Source organism: Anomalospiza imberbis, chromosome 2 (genome assembly GCF_031753505.1).
Source record: "Anomalospiza imberbis isolate Cuckoo-Finch-1a 21T00152 chromosome 2, ASM3175350v1, whole genome shotgun sequence".
In the NCBI taxonomy this organism is placed as follows: Eukaryota; Metazoa; Chordata; class Aves; order Passeriformes; family Viduidae; genus Anomalospiza; species Anomalospiza imberbis.
Window position 1 is genome coordinate 38710856 of NC_089682.1, and position 24062 is coordinate 38734917.

Here is a 24062-nt window from a genome sequence, read left to right on the forward strand (position 1 = left end):
GGAGTCAGGATGGAGCAGCACTGCTTGCCACAGTGACTGATGAATGACTGCATAGCTCTAATGGGACAAATAGAAAGAAGAAATGAAAGGGTAGAGAGACATCCCCTCATGCCTAGTTAGAGCAGTACCCTGTACACTAATGTGATATTTTATGGTTATTTATCCCCCGGCACTATTTAACACCACCAATTTTGAAGACAAATGTAGTAAAAGCATTTTTATCCTGCTGCTATGAAAATGTGCTTTTAATAGATTTAGGTTTTCTCGGGTCATAAGAAAGAAATAGAAAGATTTTGCAGCTTTCTAAAGGACTGTATTATATGTGGAGTTTAAAATGTCATAAAGCAGCTTGAAACACTATAGGGAGTCTGTGCAGTAATTGGAAAAATGTTTCATACTAATGTTTGGATTGCATTAGTGTGAGCTGTTGGCATACATTTTGTGACAATAAACATGTCTTTGCTTAATTGTAATTATAGCTTACAAAAAGATTTTAAAAAAGGAAGTGAAAAAGGTACTTTGGTGAGTATGGATAATAACATTTGAATGCACTTAAGGCACAATGCAGCACTCCTAAAGACCAGCTCTGGCTTGCATGCACTGTAGATAGGCCAGCTTTACATATTTACTTAATAATATTTGGAAAGTTGGGGTGTTTGTTAGGACTTCTCTGTTCTACCCCTTTTATTCACAAATTAACAACTGGCAGACTTGTCTGTCTGTATCTCTTCCCCTGATTAAATTCCTGTTAACAACACATGAACAGATTCTAATCATTATTCAGTATTATACGGGGACCTGTTACCAAATTTTCACTGGTGCTGTTGTCTACAGGTCACTCCTCCCACAGCAGGTTTAGTCAGCATAGCTAAAGATGGAAGAGCCAGAATCATCCACCTTTGAAAAGTCACTCAAGGGAGAAAAAAAAAAAATCTAAGTGTAGGATCTATATCAGCATTTCCTACCTCCACAGCAGCCCATTGTGAATGCTAAGCTGGGCTTTTGTGTGCAGATTTGGACCTTGTGGAAATCCCCCAAACATCTTCATATATTCGTAGTTTTCCATTTAGAATCACTGAAAACTATAAGGTTAAATTCTGGATCATAAACAACCATGAAATATAAAATTTATTTTCCTGTCTTCACAACAAGGTTGGTCTGCATGACTGGGAAAGATGAATTAAAGAGAAAAATAACAAGGTAAAAAATGTTTACATGTAATAGGGGGACTTCAAGCAGCATGGTTTTTTGCTTGGTTTGACTTTCTACAGTAATTTTAACATGTAACTTCTGTTTTTGCCATTGTCTTGAATGACATTACAAACTATGTTGAGAAGAATAACTGATCTATAGCCAAAATCCTTGTGATTATAGCATCTATTTCGTGTGCCAGCTTCCACAGATAATGTGGATCATGGTAACAATGTGATTGACTGGGCTCCAACATGAGCTGCATACCCAGAGTCCTCAGGAGTTTATCCTTGATCTCCAGTGTGCCAAACAGCCACACCTTCCTATGGGCACTTCTGTTGTTAATGCTTCAAGACATATCAAGCTGGATGGATAAGTAGCACATGTTTACCCTATATTTTCATTGCTGTATTTTAAATTTTGTGCTGGGCTTGCAGGTCCCCATCCTACCCCTTCCTTTTCCTTTTTCATTTATAGAGAAGGTGCACAAATACTGTGTTCAAAGTTTCTGCACAAACAACAGTCTCTCATTGGACATGATCTGTTAGAACACATTGCCTGTGGTGGAACCTACATTATATATACAAAAGGTTGTCAACATGGAATCATTAGGACATGAAAAGTAGTGGTTTCATCTTATGTATATAACTTTTATATCTACTGCTTATATATATGAATGCAGTATCAGCCATATCAGCTTTCAGGAGTTTAAATAACAGCTGATACTCATGATAATGGAACAGAATTTTTTAGATAAGAATCTAGAAATATGAAAAGATATTTTTAATCTGAGCTATTCCAAAAATGCCATAGCACAAGTAATGGCAAGTGATTTAGTGGGCAATATTAAATGATTACCAAACAGAATGTTGTCATCAACTGCTGTTACCAGTGTGAGTAACAGCTAAGTGAATCAAGCACCTAGCACAGGCAGTTCACCACAAATATGGTATATCTCTAAATGGAATATGGTGCAGAGGTTTACAGATAAGCCAAAGTAACTCTCTCAAGCAGCTTTAGAAGAGTACATTTTCTCTGAAGCATTAAAATTGTTAAGAATAACACATGAAATTCTAGTGAAGACTTTTTGCACTGTTTTCTCTCAAGCAATTCTGAGTGAATGGTTTTCATAAATTATTTCTTTTCCAAAGGTAAAACTATGACTGTAGGAATTTAACCAGTTAATCACATGCTATGATAGATGAGAAGATTGACCACTCTCCACTAGGTGAAAAACTAAAAGCTTCTGCATTCCTGGTAACAATTTATGGTGGTTATGTCAGGTGCTTTAAAATGTTCTGGTTTTAATTCATTTTTTATGTTCATGGCATAAATACAGGTTTTTTTTTCAAAGATCTGGCCCTCAGTGAAATGTAATCAGTCTGACTAGGTGTTTATGAATCTTTGATTTACCTGTCCTCTGTCAAAGCTCTGGAGGTGGTAATGGAGAAGCATCTTTGCCAGTGATTTAAGGTATTTTTCAGAGAAGAGCAGCAAAATTGGAGAAAGGAATTGTGTTCCTCTCCATGAACAGTTTTCCAGCTTCTTTGGTGATCATGACACTGCACTTTCTTTTACTACATCATGCTAAGATTTTTGTTCAAAGAGGCACATTTTCGTTGTACGAAGTGCTTCTAGTGCCAGCCTCAAGTGGAATACCACACACCATGTAAAATCATTTTGGCAGCTGTGTTCTCCAGAAAATACCCTGTACAGGGCCAGGGAGAGGCAGGGAGTGGTGGAATACAACATGGATCCTCATCTGAGGCAGGAAGAGTCCTGCAGAACAGATCAATGAAAGATATGCTCCACCTAGCAGAGGGGTGCTGTGGGTACCAGGAGCCAATTTCCCTTGTCAGGACATGCTAAGAGACAGGAATTCTGGTAAGAAGCTGAGAAGCTCTGGCATACCTTCTTCTTGTCCCCTTGCTGCACCAGAAAACTTTTTTGATGTAGCCCCAAAGTGGTATTGGTATCCCCGCACAAGCAAGAATCTCTTCTCTCCTTCCAGCAGCTCTTCCACACTGTGCTATCTGACCCCACCTGAAAGAAGCAGCACTCTGCAGGTGTGGTGCACACCTGAAACTCACCTTTAGTAACTTTAGAGAATTCAAGACACTGGGAAGTAAAGGTGAGAGCAGGTATGGTAAAGTGTGGTGCTGTAAACCCCATCAAAAATCATTGCAACTTGTCTTGTGCTACAGCCCTGCATGTATTTTACACCTGTCTGGAAGCACATTTTGACCAAAAGAAATGTTTTGGAATAACCATTTTATCCACCTATGTGTATTTTACATCATAGAAGGTGTCACCAATGCTGCCTTCAGAACACTTGAGAGAGTTGTTTATGGTTGGAAGGAATAATTTACTACCCAGTTAAACTTAATTTTTTCCTCACTGAATGTTAGTACTGCTCCAGATATGTGTGGTTTACTTTTTGTGTCTAATACTTTATGGGTTATATTAGACTGAATTTTCTGGTAAAAAGTTAAAGTCAGATAATTCCACTTTGTGACTGTTCTCCCTCTAACTTCTCTCATGAAGCTGCTGTCAGAAGCTGAACTGTATTTATGTATCCCTTATGGGCCAAAGCATGTTGGCTCTACAGCAAATAATCACTATCTGGCTGACTTTATTGAGCATCCATGTCAATTCATACTACAAAATATGCTTTTCATGTACTACAAAATCTTTTTAAGGCATCTGAGGCTGGAGTACAGTCTCAGTACAACAGCAGTACTTGAGATGAAACCCTTAAGAGAACATCCTCCTGACATGAGGAAATAAACCGCTTGATATGTTCTGTCTGAAAGTCTCTTGAATCATTGGAAGTGAGTTCCCAGAAGGGAGAAGAGATCAAGTAGTAAGATCCTGCTAAAATATAAAAAATACTGCCCTCCCAAAGAAATTCTTTGTAACAGTCACATTTACTTGGAAATTTATCAGTTTATTTACCAACATAATAACCCCAAAACCCCCCAACTCCCGACTCCAGTAAAATAAAGGGAAATCTTTTACAACTTCCAAGCCTACTTTTATTATCTAGCTACAAAATGCATTGCCTTGCTAAATTAATTACCTCCAGGATTCATAGCTTGCACATTTTTGTTAATATTCATTAGAAATGAGACACTATTGGAGTGTGCAGATAGTGCTTGAATGTAAAGAACGGTTGCTCTCCTTCCATAACCCAGGACATTGGTTTGGTGTCATCTGTTCATGTACCTTACTTCTGTCACAAGAATGTGACAGACATGTAAATGGGAAAATGACTTTATTATCTGTATTAAAGGATGAATTGAAGTCTTCCATAGAAATATGGAGTAAGAACAGTGTACTGACATTTTCCAGTGCCTCCAGCAAACAGATTGGATGGGGTTTAGCTGCATACATTTTCCTTACCCCTGCTTATGTGAGGGTGAACAGACTGCACGTGAATATTTAGACCTCGCCTTTCCTGAAAACTTCATTCATAGTGATTATATGTTCTGCTTCACTGGCAGTTTGTGGTAGGGCAATTCATTAAGATTAATTGAAATCTGAGGGAAGGGAAAAATAACCTTTGGATGTGAGTGTGAATTATTGAGAGATGCTGTAATGTACACACTTTCAGTTTTCAGAGTCTATAACAAAGAACATACTGATTCGTAAAGCAAAAAAGGTAATTTCACATTTGAAATACTGGAGTGAAAAAGCAGTGTGGAATTAAAAACAGTGCCTTTTGCTTCCTCATTAGCAATCATGATTGTTTAATCAATAGCAGTCAGGGGAAGTGACACAAAAACCTGAATCGCTGCTGAAGCAGACAAGATATTGACATTTAAACAAATGCCTTAAACCTACTGTGCTTACACTTCTGGTTTTAATATTAAAAGCTAGTGGGGGAGCTTGTCTTGTCTTATTTTATCATTATTAATCTTCCACACACAGCAAACTTCATGCTGTTATTTTCTTTTGTAATTTTCCAAAAGAAAGAGAATCACAAACCTCTCAAATAATCCTTTTCTTTCAAGAGTTTGACTGAAACCTCTATAAGATTTGGAACTTTCAAGATATTTCCATTGATCTCAGCTGCTATGAGCATGGATAATAGCCAGAATAAAACAAAACAAACAACCTCTCAGGATTTCTTCATTCTAATAATCCATGTCTGAAATTTTTCAGCAGCACTGTTGGTGAGCCATGTGTCTGCTCTGATTTTTGGGGTATTGGAAGAGTTGAACTCAGTAGGGCTAATGAGATCTGAGAATTATATAATGTATAGTTTTGAAGAATTTCCAGGGCAGTCAGCTTAGAATTGAATTTGGAAATTGCCAGTGTTGTATTTGGGATTCTCTGTGAACTATTGAAATATGGAGGATGCATTTTTGTGCTGAGGTTAACATGGTAATTTTTTGTTCTTTCTTATTTCATAAGAATTTTGATTCTGTGACTGATTTTTATGCTATATTAAGATTCTGGAATGTTCAAATGGCTTTCATGAAGCACATACTGACAAGAAATTATGTTCTAACTATTTAATCTCCCTTAAAGGCATTTGAAGAGGTATCATACATTCATCACGGGGATTTTTTTTTTTTTTTAGTTTGATGCTCTGGAACCATGTAATTCATTTAACATTTTGTCAATTTTTTGAAATGTTGGGGATATTTTGGTCTTTGCTTTTAACATCAATTGTATTAAATCTGACTTTGACTAACTTGTCAGAACCACTTAGAACTGAAAGTGCACTTCTTGTTAATTTATGCAAGTAAACAGAGTGGAAATACTTTTGAATCCCTATTTATAAAATTGCCATGTTCAACAGACTCCAGATTTTAGTTGAGCACTAAAGAAACAGCTAAACAGGAGGAAAACAAATACTTCTAGGACTACTTTTGTCTATCTTATTTAGCCTTTTGAATGCCTCTGTGTTATCACACAGTTTTTAGTTCTCCTGTGAGGGAGAATTCCATCATCCCTTCCTGGGAGATGAGCTGAGGGAGGAGGTCTGACCGGTGTGCTCTGAGTCAGTGTGCCCAGTTAATCTGTTGTGAAGTTTGCAGAGAGGTATCAGCCCTCAGACTGTAATTCACTCGTCCTTTTAGGATATGGGGTACGAATAGGGCCAACAATAATGGGCTGAAGTCCAGAAAAGAGGAGTCTTTTGTGACGCTCCCTCCTTCGGTGCTTAACACCCAGCTAGCTATAAAAGTATCTAACATATTGGCAAGGCAAAATGGTCTTAGCCGCAGGATAGTTTACTTAATTTCTTGCCAATTAACACAAGCTTCTAATAACCAATTTGGGTATTGGGGATGAAAAACAAAGATAAACAACCAAGCCCTGAAGCAAATCCAAGCAATTAAGTCCCTCCCCTCCCTAGGCCAGCCAAGGCTGCAACCAGACCCCTTCATTCGCCAGCCCTTCATGTCCTGTTGGGGCTCAAACCCACATTCCCTCCCTGCCCAACACCTCATCCAAGCAAGCCAGGAGAAAGAATGACTTTGGTGCCTTTTAGAAACTCTGCTGTCAGGCACCACAGAGTGGTCAAGCCTATCAAGGCACACAGGGCAAAGCAGTCACCATGCACAGTTAATCATAGAAATCTCTGTGGTTGGCACCTAATAAATATTCATGGCCAAGTGCTTCTGCCATCATTACATATTTTAAAATAAAGATCGCTGTGTGAAATTGAAACCTAATGTTTCATCTAACTTGTTCGCAGTGCAGAAAAAAAAAAGATATTTTTACCTATTAAAATGATGGATTACATCTCCTTAAAGGATTATTATAATTAGTTGAAAAAACATCTAAAAAGTAATGATCTGTAAAGATACTACTATCCCACTTTCACATCCAGGAATGAATGCAATAGAAATCATTGATGTGCTGGTTTACCAACCAAAATGATTGTCGTACATGACTTCTTTACTGATAACAAAATGCAATGAACTTCTTATAGTTTGAAGATGCTTCTTTGTAAGTTTGTGACAAATCAGTCCAAACCATTATGAATTAAAAAATATTTCATTTTAAGCTCTTTAAACACTTTTAAGGCGTTGTCTGTGGTTCAGTATGAGTACTTTGAATATGTTTTTCTGACTGCATCAAAGTAATAGAATCTGCTCTTGTGAGACCCCAGCTGGAGCACTGTGCCCAGCTCTGGGGCCCCCATCATAAGAAGGACACAGACCTGTTGAAGCAAGTCCAGAGGAGGGTCACAAAGATGCTCGGGGGGCTGGAGCACGTTCCCTGTGAAGACAGGATGAGGGAGCTGGGGCTCTTCAGCCTGGAGAGGAGAAGGTTTGAGGGAGAACTTATAGAAACCTTTCAGTATCTGAAGGGAGCCTACAAGAGAGCTGAAGAGTGAATGCCCTTTTACAAGGGCATGTAGTAATAGGACAAAGGGCAATCAATTCAAACTGAAAGAGAGTACATTTAGATTAAACATGAGAAAGAAATTCCTTACTGTGAGTTTGGTGAGGCACTAGAATGGGTTGCTCAGAGAAGCTGTGGATGCCTCATCCCTGCAGCCAGGTTGGTGGGGCCTTGACTAACCTGGTCTCATCAAAGGTGCCCCTGTTCATGGTAAGGGGTGTTGAGGAACACATTTGTTGTTGAGGAATGTATTCGGTGCAGGGAGCTCAGAGTGCAGAGCAGATGGAGCTGCAGGTTCACCTCTGGGTGGGAGCCTGAGACAAGAGGCTGTGAACTGCCACCCTTTGCACAGCAAAGGGCACAGGGACCTGTGGCACAGCCAGGTGAGGGACACTGAGAGACACAGCAGGAGCTGCTGGCTCAGGAGGAAGTGTGAGACTTTGGTGCTCTTGGACTGTGAGGGGATAAGAGCCCGGGGGTTCCTTAGCTCAGGATCACTCCTTGGAGGCACCAGCTCAGGCTGTTTGTGTGTTACTGCACTGTGGATAAATGGCTTTATGGAATAAAACATCTGAGACTCTGCTATGGAAATCCTGGGACTGAGCTGGTGAGGAAGCCTGGTCTGACTGTGAGTTGGTGTGCAGGGAGTCAGGAAGGGATCTGCCAGGTCACTGGAGCCACCTCTGTGAAGGAGTGACAGCCCAGCAGTGGCAGTCTGTGACACTGAGAGTGTGACTGCCAGAGAGTCTGGTGAATGGTCACACAAGGAAGTTTCCTTAACTGGGGGTTGGAACAAGATCATCTTCAACTTAATTTCCAATCCAAACCATTCTATGATTATATTAAATTATCTCATTGTAGTGTATTTGAAAAAAAAAGTTTATCTTTAATAGAAATAATTAAAATTTGTTTATGAGCATGGTGTTCCTGTATCCTGGAAGGATAACAGTGAGAGAGAATGATTTCGACATTTTCTGTAGGCCTGTGGGGTTTGATTTTTGTGATGTAGCTGCTGGTGCAATAATCAGTAGTGTATCCCTCCAAATGTTACATGGATTAGCTGTATACCATGATGACTGTGACACTGTATTAAATATGAATGTAAAAACTATTTACACATTACTATGAATGAATTTGTTATATGTATTTATATGCTATAATATTTGTTATAAGATCTGATTTTTCGGGAAGTAAGACAAGTTTTATACTGCTATTTCTTCCTCCAGTTCTTCTAGTTCTTACCTTGTAGAGGACGTTTTCTTGTGTGTTTGATAGATGGTTTGTTCAGTAGAGTTATTCAGACATTAGAAATGATACTGTTCAGAATTTACTATCCCTGTATTTCAAAAGAGTTTATAAGTTCACACATGACATATGATATGCTTTTATGCCTTAGGGAGGAATACATAAAACAGTATTGTATAAGAAATGAAAAGATGGGAAGGGAATGAAGAACAGACAAATGGGTTTCAAGAAAACGATCTGATTCTGGTGTGAATATAGCTATTCCTTCTGTTTCAAATCAGCAAACTAAAAGGTGTAAAAATATAATCTTCACCAATTGAGCTAAACTAGATTTAAACACCAGTTTAGCTGAATGACTGAGGCATCAGGTTTTGAACAGTTACAGCTTGTGAATGTTGACTTACCAATGCAAGGTAAACCAAAATGACCTTCATCTGAACGAAATTAAGAATATCAACTAAAGGCTTGAATCATTTAACACTGTGATTGCAGATAAGCTGATAAAATTTATGTAGACTTAGACCATTTCCGGTTTGGATCTGTGCAGGACTGGCAGCATATTATAAGGAAAAAAAAGTTAATTGTTAATTTGGAGTTTACTTTTAAACCGTCCAAAAACCACTTGATTGGATTAGTGTTCATGTGGTTCAGGAGTGACCACCCAAGCTGTGGTTGGTGAGACACAAATGTCAGTGGCAATACAAGCTAAAGGGTTCCCACCTACCTGCCCTCTCTGTCTCAAACACAGACATTTCTCAGGCTGCTGTGTTACAGACTATGAGAATTAAACTTCTACAAGAAGTGTCTTTCCTAAGTGGTATTTTTTCTCTAATGAGAAATTCTTTTTAGAATTTACAAGTAATCAATACCACTAAGTAATCCTAACTTTGGTCATGCTTAAGACCTAATGTTTTTTAATGCTGTACCTATCTCTGCCCCTCTCCTGTGGCCCAGTTCCTATCTCCTCTGGGCTAAGAGGCCACCCAGCTCTGGGATCAATTAGAGTCTTCCCTGAAACACAGCCGTGTACCTCCAGCATGGCACAGAGAGGTCCTGTGGGAAAGGACTGTACTCCAAAGGGGGAGTTTTCTAACCCCTGGTTAACACCCTTCCCCTTCAGCATCTGAGTGGACCCTGCCGTTGCATTGTGGCTTCCTTTTGAATTATCTGTTTAAATTTTAAACTGCTTTCTGGAGTGTTCCCCCTGGGTGTTGTAGAGAAAACTTTAATCTCATGTCTGTGCTGAGAGGCATGAAGGAGGTCCCGTGGTAGCTCCCTCTGACAGGGAAATGGATGCTGCCTCACAAAACAAGTTTGAATTTTACTCCCAAAGTCTCCAGGCAGTTCTTTCACAGCTTAGCTAACAGGCACGGACAGCACTTTGAGAAAAACCAACTTAAAACAAGCATACAGAAAATAATGAAAAAAGCTTAGTAGGCATTCAATTTTGTTGTTGGCAACAAACTTTTCAGAATCTTAATTTTAAATCTGCCTAATGATTTCAGACATTATTTCATATTTCTAGACTGGAATACATTCACAAAGTAATTTAAAACCTTCTCAGGGAAAATTTACTGGGACACCCAGGCTATCATGGCTTTCAATCAATAACCTCTCCTTTAATAACATAGTATCCTGTTGGCAAGAAAAAATAGTGGAAATATCTTTCTGTAAATCAGTCAAAGGGGATAAGCCCAGAGAAGGAGTAGAAACTAAATTCTCCAGATCATTAGCTACTGTTGTGTATCTGTCACCTCCACTGTGTGGCAGGAAGTGTGGTTGAAACTGAAATAGTTATTGATGCACTTTCAAATTTCAAACGTTCAGTTACTTGAAGATACCTAATGAGAGTTTTTAAAGCACCTGATTACTTGTCCTGGCTCTAATGTTCTTTGGAAGTCAAAATCGATCTTGCAATTATATTTTTTTTTTCCAGCACATGTTGCATGTATATATCCACAGACTGAGATTTCCAAAGGAACTGAAGTGGCTTGCACAAGGTAGCGCAGGAAAGCCATGGGTGCTGTGGTTTCTAGAGCTGCAAACAAGGGCCATGAGCACCAGTTAACTCTTAGAGGGAAGAGCCCTGTCACCATGGAGCAGCTGAGCGCAGGCAGTGTTGTGCTGACTCAGAAACACGGCAGAGCATGGGCAGTGAGGGGGAAAATCAGAATCTTTTGTTATTGCAGTTCCTCTGGTTTATCTACCTGGGCTGGATTCTTTCTGAGCCATATCTGTGATCTGTGCTGCTCTTGCACACGTCAGTGTACACCCCTCTAACAGCTTTTGAGTGCTAAAATATTTGAACAATTCAAAAGCCAGAGCAGGGTGGAGAGGTAGGAAATAAAATTGGAAGGTGTGGAAAACCAGCTGTAGGTCTTTTCTGGAGAGTAAGAACCTGTTCCTCATCTAAAGTAAGCAGATAAAATTCACTGTCTTCCATGGACTTATGTGATTAGCAGGAACTGATATTTCTTTCATGTTTGTTGCCTCTCCCCACTCAAAGAGAGTGTTGGCAGAGGAAGTTAGCTAAGAAAAGTAGGAGAACAGTGTTAGAGTATACTGGTTACAGAAAGGTGACCTGCAAATCAATTTGAAGCTATACGCTCAGTGCCCCTGGTAATAGCCAAGCTTTCAGCACATTATTATCCACCCTAGATCACTGCCCTCTGCTCATGGGCTGACATCACATCAGCTCTGCTGGACCATGAAGCAAGCTAATGGTTAAGTGTCTTCCACTGAACTGCAAAGTTTGGTAAAGTATTCACTTTTAAATACATTAGATATTACTAAGAAGCTTTTTGGAAAGAACTGTACTTCACAGGAAATAAAAATGAAATAAAATCAGAATTTTTTTTTCCCCCATCTAGATGAATCTAATTTTGTGCTCTCTCATTTTTAAGGCCTGCTTGAGAAGGAGAAGATTAGTAGGAATCTTAATATAATCACACAAGTGACAGTCTGGAAGTTCCCTTCTTTGGGGCTTGTGTGGTATTGGGTTGCCTTAGAAAGGAAGGTAAGGCTTTACAGCCTTTCCTGGATCAAATTAAACTATTCAGAATGAGCCGGAGAATCTGCTGGGACAGGTACATATGAAAATGCATTTCCAAGGAAGTGGAATTATGCAGAGGAAAGCAATCAGATGAACTAAGGATTTAGTTCATAAGGATTTTGAAATAAAGAGGGAGGTAATAGACTGTTAACTCCGGAGGTGAGAAAACTGAGAGTCATCCATCCCATCAGTCTTTACATATGCAGATAGATGCAAATAAATTCTCCATGACAACATGGAAGACTCCTCTATAGGTCCGGCAAATCTTTGCAATGACAAGGTGGCAAAACTCTGAAAGAGATTAGTTGGGAATACTGTGAATTATCCATGGTATAAAAGTCTCAAGAATAGCTTGGGAGCACATCTGCTGGGAATACCATGAGGTATATTAGGGAGAAATTACCTAGAAAGAAATTTCTTTAGGAAAAAAATATTTACTGTGAGGGTGGTAAGGCACTGCAGCAAGTTGCTCAGAGAAGCTGTGGATGCCCCATCCCTGGATGTGTTCAAAGCCAGGTTGGATTGGACTCTGAGCAACCTGGTCTAGTGGAAGATGTTCCTGCCCATGGCAGGGGGGTTGGAATGAGGTGTTCTTTCAGGTACCTTCCAACACAAACCATTCTGTGATTCTGTAATTCTGTAATTGCTGCAGCCTTTGATCAGAAGGCTACACTGAATCATTTCTTGGTGTCTTATCCTCTGATTTTTTTTGTGTGTGACTGTGAAGGCTAAAGGAAGGTCAGAGTGAAGTGAGTGCGAAAAAGATTTGGGAAGAAGTGCATCAGGCACAAATGATAGCATTTTACACAAAAATGCCATATTTGATAAAGGTACCACAGAAAACAAAGAAATTATAAGTTCACAAATGCATCTATAGTGACTGCAAAATATATGGACCTAATCCTAAAACCAGTCTCTTCAAAGTTTAGTTAAATTTGCTCACATGCAAACATTATTGACTATAGATGTCAAAGTACATAATATGTTAAATTATAGAAACAAGGGTTCTGAGATGTCACTCAAATTATTTTTTTTTCTTAAATATGTAGAGTCTTTATGTTTCTTTTTGCTGTTGCAAAATGAAAATGTGTTGTTCTATATATCTCTGGAAGTGTGTATCTACAAGTATTCAAGTATTTATTTTTTTTTAAGATGGAGTTCAAAATTTTACTTACAATTTTTCTGTAACTTTTCCATCATTAAAAATAGTAGTCTTCTGGTTACTTTAGGTAGCTGTCAGAAAAATGAAATGCAATACTGAAGCATGATCAAGTGTGAGCTTGAACTTCTTCCTCTTTCTCCATTTCAGTCTCAAATTCACACTCCACAAACTGCAATCATGTGCAATACAGGATCCTTTTGATTAGCAGTACTTGGAAGTCTAAAACAAATGATTACTTAAAATTCCAGCTTCCTATATCAGGGATAGATTAATTCCCTCATTTCAACTGAAAATAGCTAATATACCAAAACATTAAATTTAGGTAGCCCATGAGCTACCTATGGATAGGTACCTGTATAAAAAAGCAAATGGAGAAATTCTGTTTAAGATTTCTGAGACAGCCTAGTACAGGAATCCATATGGCCTTATTACTAATCCTTATCATATATCTGCTTATGCATTAATAGAAAAAGTGAACTGTATTGAAATTTGCTGTGCCTCGAGCAAAGATTACTTCCACCTTCTTTGAAGGTGAATTGTCTGTCTCTCTAGTCCATCAGAATAGGATGTGCTCTGCATCTGAATTATGAGCAAATGCACTGGCAACATTGAATCCTTTCTTTCTTTTAATCTTAATGCTGGTAAGAACTATAATTTCATACTGTGTTGGGCATTTGCATCTATACACAAATAACAGCCACACATTTAAAAAATATACACTAGTCCCATAAAAACTGCTGAGGTTGGCATAGGCAATAGGATCAGCACTTTATGGAGAAGCAATGAATTATTTGGTGTTGAAAAATGTTATTATTAATTTGGGATTTTCAATTTGGTTGAAAAGTTGTATTGAAACCCCTCTGTATGGATATTGAGGTAAAGAAATGTCCATTATGTGCCCTTAAATAGCAATTTGTTACATTTACATGTGCAGGGTATGATGCTTTTATACAGTTTCTGAGTTCCATACATAAAATATGAAACTATTATGAAGATATAGTGGCCAGCTTTACAGAGTTGAATTGCCTTATAATTTTGAAATATAACAAAATGACCCAGGGCATGCTATAAAAATCTTAATTTAGGAAAATGTCTATGTGAAAGTGATTTGATTGCAAATGGCAATTATTTTCTTCCTTATTGCTATAGCCAAATTGTTAGGAGATGGATTTTGTTTTCATTCTTAACACAAAGTGTTTTAAAAAAAAATCTCTTGTCAGCTGAAACCTTGTCTGTAACTTCCTGGCCTAAAGCAAGATTTTTACAGTCAAGTTTTAAATCCCTTGATGTATCTGTGTTTGTAATGGAAATGTTAACATAACCTTAGCCGTTATAGGGCAAACAATATTGAGATAATAAATAATGAACAAAGTGGTTTAATAATTTGAAGCAAATCATGTCATGGGCCTGGCAAGATTTTATGACTAAGTTATATGGGCAGGAACCTATCAACGGACATGCTGCATTAATACCATAAATAGATGGACTAAGGATGTGTGTTCATGAAGCTGAGACCAGAGTTTTCATGATCTGGTGGATAAAATGCTGCAAGAGACTGTAAGAAATTGTGTGGAAGCTTTGGGCGAATCAGAAACCTGAACAAATGATCAATGTGTCAGTTTTTAATCAACAGCTATTATCTCTAGTGCTAATGAGCTGTACGGTGCCTGAAAATCTGTTGGGCTTCTGAATATGGATGTAATGGTTAATGATCCATTATGTGGCCTGTTGGTAAAACTTGTTTCTTTCTAACTGCAAAATATCAATTTCTATTTTCTTCTTTTCCTTTTCAGTACCCTGCATAACTTGACTGAATAGTTTCATCTTTGTAGCTTAAGGAACAATGGGATTTTCCTTGGCACAGTTTGGATCTAGTTCAGCTGGGCTAGCATTTTCTTTTTGACAGGCATTCATACTCACTGTGTGCTTCTAAAATGATGCAACACCTCCCAAAGCAGGAAAGGGCTGATTAACTTACTCCTGCTTGAGCTCTGGTACCAAGAACAACTTTCTGGAGTTACAGCTTGGAGCACATCAGTTTTCCTTCAAACAGTGAAGCACTTGATCCTCAGTTAACTCTTTTCCTTGGCAGTGTGGGGTGAGGCCAATGACCACAGGCATGCCTGGAGTTGCTTGGGTTTTGGAGGGACTTATGGCTCGGAGTTAAAGAGCAGGCAGGATGTGGGAAGCAACCCCTGCTTGGTGCACTGGTGATACAGCACATTCTATCCAGAGGAGACGAGAGGATCAAAAGAGCCATGAACTCATTACAACAGACCCATCTTAGTCAGGAATGGCCTCTGCTTGGACACTTTTCCCTAAGGAATTGTTAAATAGGCAGAAAAAAAGACTCTTTATGTTATAGTCCAGAACTAGGCACACTTTATGTAAATAAAACTGTGTTTCATACTAGAGTGAATGTGCAGCTGAGATGCAAGAAGTGACGCTGAGATTTTGGAAAGATTGTGCTCCTTTTAGGTTCCTCCAGAACAGCAAATACTGAGCAAAAGCAGTATTTTAGTAGGAAGAGGTTTAAACAGACAAAGTCTGTGTTTATTTTAGTCTGTGAGGGATTTGCTTGCATCACAGCTGGCATTCAGAAATGCCCTGGTAGTGCAGAGCAGATCTTTCCAATTTCCTGTCATGATTTTGTTCTACTTATACAGGCACAAGCAAGTCATTATGCCATTGTTAATGCATTCATTTTGTAGCTCTCTGACACCTCTGCAGGTCACACCCACCAATGGCAAAAGGACTGTTAGGCTGCTGTGCAGTCAGAACTGAGGATGCCAAGAGAATGATGCACCTCTGTAAAGCTAGGGGTGGGCTTAGGGCTTAGACTACCTGAAGTCCATTTGTGAAACACCTTTCATCCAGGAGTCTTGCATCCAGAGAGATCATTAAATGTGTCCCTAAATCTATGGATTTGTCTGCTGCTTCAATAACATCTGTCTCCCAATAGCAGCAGGTAACAAGGCTCCATTTTAGTTCAGACACTGACACAGGAAATGCTTGCTGGTGATCTTCTCAGTACATTTAATTTTCTGGCCAAATCAGTTTTGTAGAGATTCTAGTTTACTCATTTGTGACAAAAAGTGGCTGAGTTGCCTTATTACATAGTAGTTATCATATTATCAATAAAATTATTAGTATTATCCTTAGTTATTATTAATAATGAATATTAAAATTAGTGTTAATAATAATCCGTCTCCATGTTTTATATGTTCTTTAAGAGATGGCCCTTTGTCTGTTTTCCAGGCAGCCAAATTAGGGCACTCTGATTTGATACCATTTAATATTCCCCTCTTAATTCATCTACTTATGGAAAAGCATGACAGATGTTCTTTAAACTCTAGGGAAAGCTCTGTGAGCCTCTACCAGGAAATTTGTGCTCACACCTGCCTGTCACTTGGAAGGAAAGGAGCCTTTTTCTGTCCTAAAGACATCACACACAAGGTTAAGGGTTCTTGATATGAGGAAATATAGGAAAATAAGTAATATAAAGAATTAAGAGTTTTACAGAATTTCAGGTCTTGATTTTGGGGGAGGGTGGGTATGTACAATGGAATGCTAAAATTTATGTGTATTCAAACTTGTTACTCAGACTTAGGCAGAGCAAAGGCAGAAAATGATCCTCTGTCAAAATTCTGTACTTTACACTATGTATTAACACTGTGGATTCAACTAAAATTTTCTGTCATTATAGTTTTATGAGCTTTAATTATTTGGGATCCTGTTAAATTTGAGCACAGTTTCTCTCCTGTCTCAGGTCTGGAAAGTTTAAATCTGTTAAGCCATGTCTGTCATACATTACAAGGAATGCAAGGGAAGGCCAATTGCAAGATAATTTCAATAACAGGCCTTTGGTTTTACAATTCACTGACAAATTTGAAGACATGAACTGCTTAGGCCACACTGAAGGACTGCATTGTGCTTCATAATCCTTTGTTATTAACTGGATGCTGTTTCTGGTACCCATCATCTGTTTGTATTCCAGTGTTTGAAAGACTCTTATTCATCTGTTGTGAAGTTCTCATGCGGTTTAGAGTGCGATTAATTTTGTTCTGTGCTGGAATATTACCTGAGGTTCTGTGTATTTGTTAGAAGTAACTTGTTCTGTGCTTTTCAGTGATAAATTCAGCAAAAGCAATTTTTACCAGGGTCTTTTTCAGGAACTGGAAATCTTCCATCCCTAAACCTTCCAGAAGCTCAACTCCTCCAAACTATTTTCAGAAAATGAGACTGCATTACACAGTATGAAGTTGCTGCAGTCAATATTTTTCCGAGAGAGAAGGAGAGTGATGAGATTGTTCTAGGAGAGAAAGGAAATGGAAAACAAATGCGGAGTTCTTAAATTTTCTTTTTTTTTTTTATTTTCTCCAAATACAAAATTCATTCTTCAAGGTTTCTCTAAGGGAAGGTTTGAATAGAAAAAGTAGCCCAGTCCAAGCTGGCACCTAAAGATACGAGATATATCAAACATTTGATGATAAAGATTCTTAAAAAACCCTTCTTATATCTTATTCTAATGCAGGACAGATGTTCACACACTCCTATAAAGTTCAGTTTCTTGTAAAGCAGACACTAGCAATGCTCCTACATGAATTCATAAAAATTAATGTTGAAAATTAATGTTGAATATATGAAATGTTCTCTGAAGAGATGGTATATATTATTTTTATTTAGTTGGGTTTTTTTTAAATTTTCTGTCTCTGAATAATACAACAACAACAAGACAGAAAAAAAAATCTGTTGTAGCGGCAGAAATCTGCCTGATAGCTGAATTTGACACTTTGAAATGCTGTAATTTTGACAGAAGAACAAAGACAGGTATTGAAAATGAGGTGTTATTTCCCTGGTCAGACAGTTTCAAGTAAAGTTTGAGAAGGGGAAGGTTGTTTGAGTGATAGACCTCACAGAAACAACCCATAAGAACTATATTAATACCTAGGTGTTCAACTGTCCCACTGTAACATTGAGCCTGTGCAGCATATTTCCATTTAAAGTGGCAGGATGAATTTATGTGCTACATAAACCTCAGTTTTATCTCTTTTGCAAACTTTCAGAACAGCTCATCTGAGCTTATTGGCAGCGTTTGCAAACATCTAGAGATGACAGATATGGATAGGGGGAAGCAGGGCTAGGTAAGAGGTTGAATGGAGGGAAAACATAAGTGAGGAAGAGCTATTTGAATTTGGAAACGTGGTTGTTTCTGAAAGCCTGGTGTAAAGTGGTCCATGTTCCTCTTCTGTGCTCCATCTGCCTGTCTTCCAAGTCTGGCACCACAGAGCTCCAGAAGTTTGGTTGAATGCAGTGTCCAGCACCACAGGCCCTAACTCTGACAACCCACATGTGCTCATGGTTTGACCTCTCTGAGCCACTGCCCTCTCAGTTCCTCCCACACCCAGCTGCTTCCAATAGCTTTAATTTGGATCCACACCTGTGAGGTCTGACTTGTTTGATATCAGCTGCTCCTTGACTGCTGTCTCTCTTTATCTGGCCTTTGCAGCCCTTCCCTTCTCGTCTCTTGCAGTTTACAGGAACCACTGGGGCTTGTGTTGTGCTTTTTTCCATCTTCCTTTGTCTCTCCGGAAGGGGAAGGCTGGAGTAGCAGAGGTTGGAAGGTAGGTAGTGAAACAAAGGAGGAGAGAATTGAGAAGGAAATTTGAGAGTTTGTCAATGAAAAATAACAACAATAATAGCAATGCCTTAATGCATTACATTTATTCTTTGAACACTATTCACTGAAGAAAAAAATGCAAATTTCCAGATTTTGTTTATCTTGGTGTAGCACATTTGTCTCAGAAATTATTTAGGAGGTAGCTGGAATGAATATTATTTAATTGCAACCTGTTTGCCATGGGGAAGGTGAAAACAGCGTTACAAGCAGCCAAGATTTTCTTTTAGTGTACTTTTGTGTTGTGTTGTTTTTTTTTTTTTTTTTTTAGGTTAAGCATTGCAGTCTTTCATTTTACCTTGTCAATCACTTGTAATTAGTACTTTCTGTGCAGAGAAAGTTTTTACTGTTATGCAAATTGATTGGGAAAAGGCATGTTCTCTAAGGCCTCAGTTGTTCTGATGAATTAAATAGTCTTGCTGTTCAAGTTAGCAAGAGCAGACTGACACATATTACATATGTATACTCTCTGCAGTGCTTGGAAGGCTACTTTGACTTTCATGGGATTTGGATCTGACTTGTAATGCCTGCTATCATAAACACAAGTGATCCCTTATAATAAAACATTTGGCAGTATTTGCCATCAGTAATGCCTCTTTGCAGACTCTATGCTATTTTCTTCCTTCTGCAGGCTATCACTCTAAATTTGTATTTAATTGGCACCTATGCCCTACTGGAACTGGTGTCCCACCTTGTCTGTGGGCTAAGTGCCATGCTGACAGATGGACATCAGTGCTGGTATGCTCCAGCCAGTTTTCACATTGCACATGAGTCTGAGTGACTGCATTTTTCTTTGCAGACAGCAAATTTGAAAATCTTAAAAAGACTTGCAGGTTGAGAGAGAAAGGATGCACCAGTGCTTTCCAGCTCCATGGTGGGAGACCAGGAAAATATAGTGGTAGCACAAAGCAGATATTAGCTATGGTTAGCCAGGGCTGCTGTTCAGAGGGAGGATTATCTTCATCTCCACTCTCAATTAGCTCTCCACAGGGCTCACTCTGACTTTTCAGTGGCATTATTTCCATGGCTAAGCCAAGTTTCTTGTGGAATACCTCTGCTGAATACAGAAATCCGGTCTGTCCTGTGTCCCGTATAGGAGCTTGTCTATTACTTCTGCTCAATAGAAGCTTTATAAAGACAGCTTTGCAAAAGAGCATCATTCAAATGGCTATTTAACTCCTCGGTAAAGAAGGTAAGATGTTCTAGAAAAGAAAAAGAAAAGAAATCTGTAATTATGCTGTCTTATTATTCTTCAGCATTTAATACACATTTCAATACTTCCTGTTCAGAGTTTCTTTTCCTTTCTTCAGGCAATTAGCTGCCAAGGCATAAACATAATAAAAGCTAAACTGTACAAGAAAGGGGTTTTCAGCCTTTTGCTAGTGCAAGCACAGACTTTAAATCTCAACCTGAATGCTCTTTACAGATTGACAAGGGGCGCGTTATTCCAAGTCATTCCGTATTATGTGTGAAGAGTGCCCCAGCTGTGTCACTGCTGAGGTTAAAAGGTGTTAGTGCCTGCTTCTTTTAAATGAGCATAGTAAATGAAAGTGAACAATTAAGTAAGAAATTTGGCTTGCTATCTCTGCATGCTGTGTTTTATTGTGGTGTTGCCAGCTTCTCTGAATGAAAATACAAGCGCAAATTAAACAGCTTTATGAACTCGCAGGAGGAGCAGTTGTTCTAGTGGCTTTCATACAAATGTCTAATTAATTCTTGAAGTAACCCAAATTGTTCTTTTGTGATCTGTGAATGGGAATTTGTGAGGAACCTGTGCAGATGAAACTAAGTGAAAGGAGAGCTGGGATTTAATGATTAGCTGGCAGTTTGCACTTGCTGGGTCCAGAAAATTTTAGTTATCTTTCTCATTAATATTGCATTACGAAGTTAATGAAACATTTGGGTGAATATGTTATAAGTAATAAGGCATTAATGTTATTTTTCGATCAGTCAGTTATGCTAATGGACATCTGTCATTTTTTTACCATTGTTGATTTGAATTATTTGGGCAAATGTTAAAATAAAGGTATGATGCTCTTAAACCCCAAAATTGAACAGAAAACCTACTACTAGCTAGTAGTAATGGACTTGAAATATTTTATTAACAGAATGACAGTGTTACTTTAGGAGAAATGTTGGCAACTCTGTAACTTTTTTGCTTTTTCCTAATGTTTTAGAGCACCTCAGTGTAAATTCTTTTTGTTTCATGTCAATCCTACACGAAATTTGAAAAAAATCCTTTAAACAATTATATATAATATTCATTATCCATAGCCAGAACATCTTCAGAGCATGTCTTGAAGTTATTGAATTATAAGAAATTATTAAAAAACTACCTACTGTAGTATTCCTATTCACTGCACCACTGCAGTGTCTGATTCCCCTGGAGACAACTGAATTAATGTGGTGTCAAGCAACAGCACCTTCATAGGTAATATTAATCCAAACTCTCCTTTTTTTTGTAAGCATATTTGAAATGGATAGTTACTAGCATTTATATCACAAAAGTGCTGTAAAAGTCAAAGTTAACTGGTTTTAAGTAACAGTTGACCAGGTCTCTCTCCACATCCTTTGGAACATGGCACTGCATGAATTATATGTGTACACTTTCTTTAGCTGGTCTTTTTATAGTGGACTGTGAAGTCAGACAATGGGCAAAATATAAACAGCAGAAAAAAGGCTTGGCCGGAGTGCATCAAAGCATCTTGTAATGTGCTGGCAGCCATAGGTGTGAAATAACTCCTGTGCATCTCCAGTAGGGACACTGAAAGGAGCTGTGCTTGGAGAAGGGAGAGCTTGCTTTCTTCATCCCCTGTTAAATATGTAATACCATGTAATTTCCCCCCTACTGTATTTTCATTTAAACTTGGGAATTCTTTTTTGAGTAAGAACCCAGCCACGGTTTGCATTTAAGCCAGGTTTCACTGATTCAGCGTAACTTGTATGTTTGAATTTGTTTACTTATTAGTACTTTTCCAAAGTCTGCCTATGCTTGTACTTGCAATAACTTTGAAGAATGAATTAAGCTCATCATAGTTTTAAAATAGTCTGATTTAATTTGCTGTTTTCATAGTGGAGATACAATATAACTCCATGTTGGGTGTCTTTTTGTTAGCTAAGAAATGTGGAACAGGTGTACATTTCCCTAGATCTGCGAAGCCTTATCCTTCTGGCCCATAAATTGAAGTAATTTCTTATCAAAGCAAATGTCCCCACTTTTCTGTGGTTTAAAACAAGCTCCTCAACTCCTCTATTCTTTTCATTAGCTGTAGCAAAGACATACTTTGCATTTTCCAAAAATCCCTAACAAAACAACAACAAAAATACCACAACAAAACCCACTCTGGAATAATGATATAAAACAGTATTCAGCCATGATGAACATAAACAAAAAGACTTTGTAGAAAAAGAAAAGCTCTTGAAATCTTTGGGACATAAAAACTTTTTATTCCCATTGTGTGTGTTGCTCAGGAAAAATTCCTGATCTAGAGGAAACACCTAAATATTGCCAAAATGCAGTAAAACCCTGAATGGATAAACTAATGTTGTCCTGTGTGGTGATATATCTTAGGAATTATTCATGGGTTGATATGGACAGTGTTGATTGCAGAAGTTCTAGTAGATGGACAGTGTCTTGGTTTGATCAGAAGCTGTTTTCTACTCTACCAGACTGTCACTGGTCAGCTGAATTCATACCTCATGTGACACTGGATCCAACATGTTAAGTAAAGGTAACCTGTAACCACAGCTGTAATGGTATCTAAAATTGATTGTTCTCAGACCCTAATTTATAGTGAGTCCTTTCACAAGGTCAAATGAAGATCATGATTTCCTGTATATCCCAGGGGAGCATTTTATTTGGTGTGAGACTTTCAAACTTAGTTAAAAGGAATATGAGGGCTTAAACTGGAAGGTTACACAAAGCAAATTATATTTTAGTACAAGAGCAGACTTTTTTATCAAGCAAGAACTGGTGGGTTTTTATGGCCACCTGCCTGTTGATAGTGCTCCTCTGAAAAAAAATGTGGAGGAAAAAGAACAAGTCAGCATTTCCTCTCTCATGTAAACCTGTAAATGAATAAGCATATTTTATAGATTGACTCAGAGAATTGAAGATGTTGACAGGGGCAGGGACGCTTGATGGATCATAATGTTGTCTAATTTATTACATTTGACTGTATGGAAATTTTTCCAAGTTACAGAAGAGAGTGTCAGAAATACAAAATAATGAAGAGCACTACTTGGCTTACTTATATATGCTTGTAAGTCATAAACTGTGGTGTAGGGATGTGCATTCACAACTTACAGGGCAGTGAATAAGGCTGGCATGTGTAAGTTTCAAGAGTGTGATTCATTCTCATATAGATAAATTAATAGATATGTCTTTTACATATACAGATAATGTCTAATATATATGTGTAGTTAATATAGGTAATAACTCTTTGTCAGATCGTCATTCTGGCAACACATTTGAGTTTCTCAGAGGCTGGAGCAGAGCTGTGTGCTTTGAAACAGTCAATATTAGTTCAGTCAACCTTTGCCAAGTACGGCCATATGTGGTATACCGAATTCCGTGTAACCCCTTCAGCTTTCTGTCACAGTTATTGCTAATGCACTCTATTATTTTCCTGGACCCGTGACTTGCCTGTGTCTCCCACAGGGGTGTAAGTGACAGCTCGGTAAAGACACTTAATGCCTTCCCGAGCTGCGTGTCAGCTGTAATGCACTGTTTTGCACCTTTGTTCAGTAATGGTGGTGGTGCTCCATAGCAACGTCGGCTTCCCAGCTGTGCAGGGGTCTGCCATGGGGAGGCCAACTGGGAGCTATTAGAGCCTGTGGAAAATCTCCGGGAAGGATGCGAGGGGCAGAGCACACAAAGCTCGCAGGGTGGGAGAAGCTCTGCGCTGCCTGTGCCTGAGCACCGCAATCACCGCTAAGCCCTCATGAATATGCTCGAGTGTTGCCAACAGCGTGCCTTTTGACAAAATACTCTTTCCTGTTGATTTGAAGCCGAGGACAAATATTAATTTATAATGTAATCAAAGGGACAGCCGCGAGTCGCTACTGTGCATGACAAGGGCGAGATTTGGGGGAAAGATTTTCTTATGTAAACGAGAGAGCGTTAATCTGCATACAAAGGGATTTTGGAGCGAATTTAGACCAACTGCTACTGAAAATCCCTCAGAAGAGGAGAATCCTACTCCCTTTCACTGCCGTTGAAATCTGCCCAGTGTCCCATGAAAATATGCTACTTCTCCAATGAAAAAAAGATAAAATTCAGTGAAAATCTCCAATTGGAGTTCTACTGATCACCCTGAAATTGCAAGATGTATTGGGGTTCTAATTAAAGAAAAGAATATTAATCAAGTCTTAAG

General features: G+C 38.5%; 1 protein-coding gene across 1 annotated transcript in view; it reads left to right on the plus strand.

Annotated features, from left to right (window-relative positions):
• Positions 1-18475: 18475 nt before the first annotated feature.
• Positions 18476-24062, plus strand: part of ROBO1 (roundabout guidance receptor 1) — a 643691-nt gene continuing 638104 nt past the window's right edge. Inside the window, exon 1 of the mRNA XM_068180592.1 lies at positions 18476-18634. The gene's annotated coding sequence lies outside the window, so the exon portion shown is untranslated. The remainder of the gene's footprint in view (positions 18635-24062) is intronic.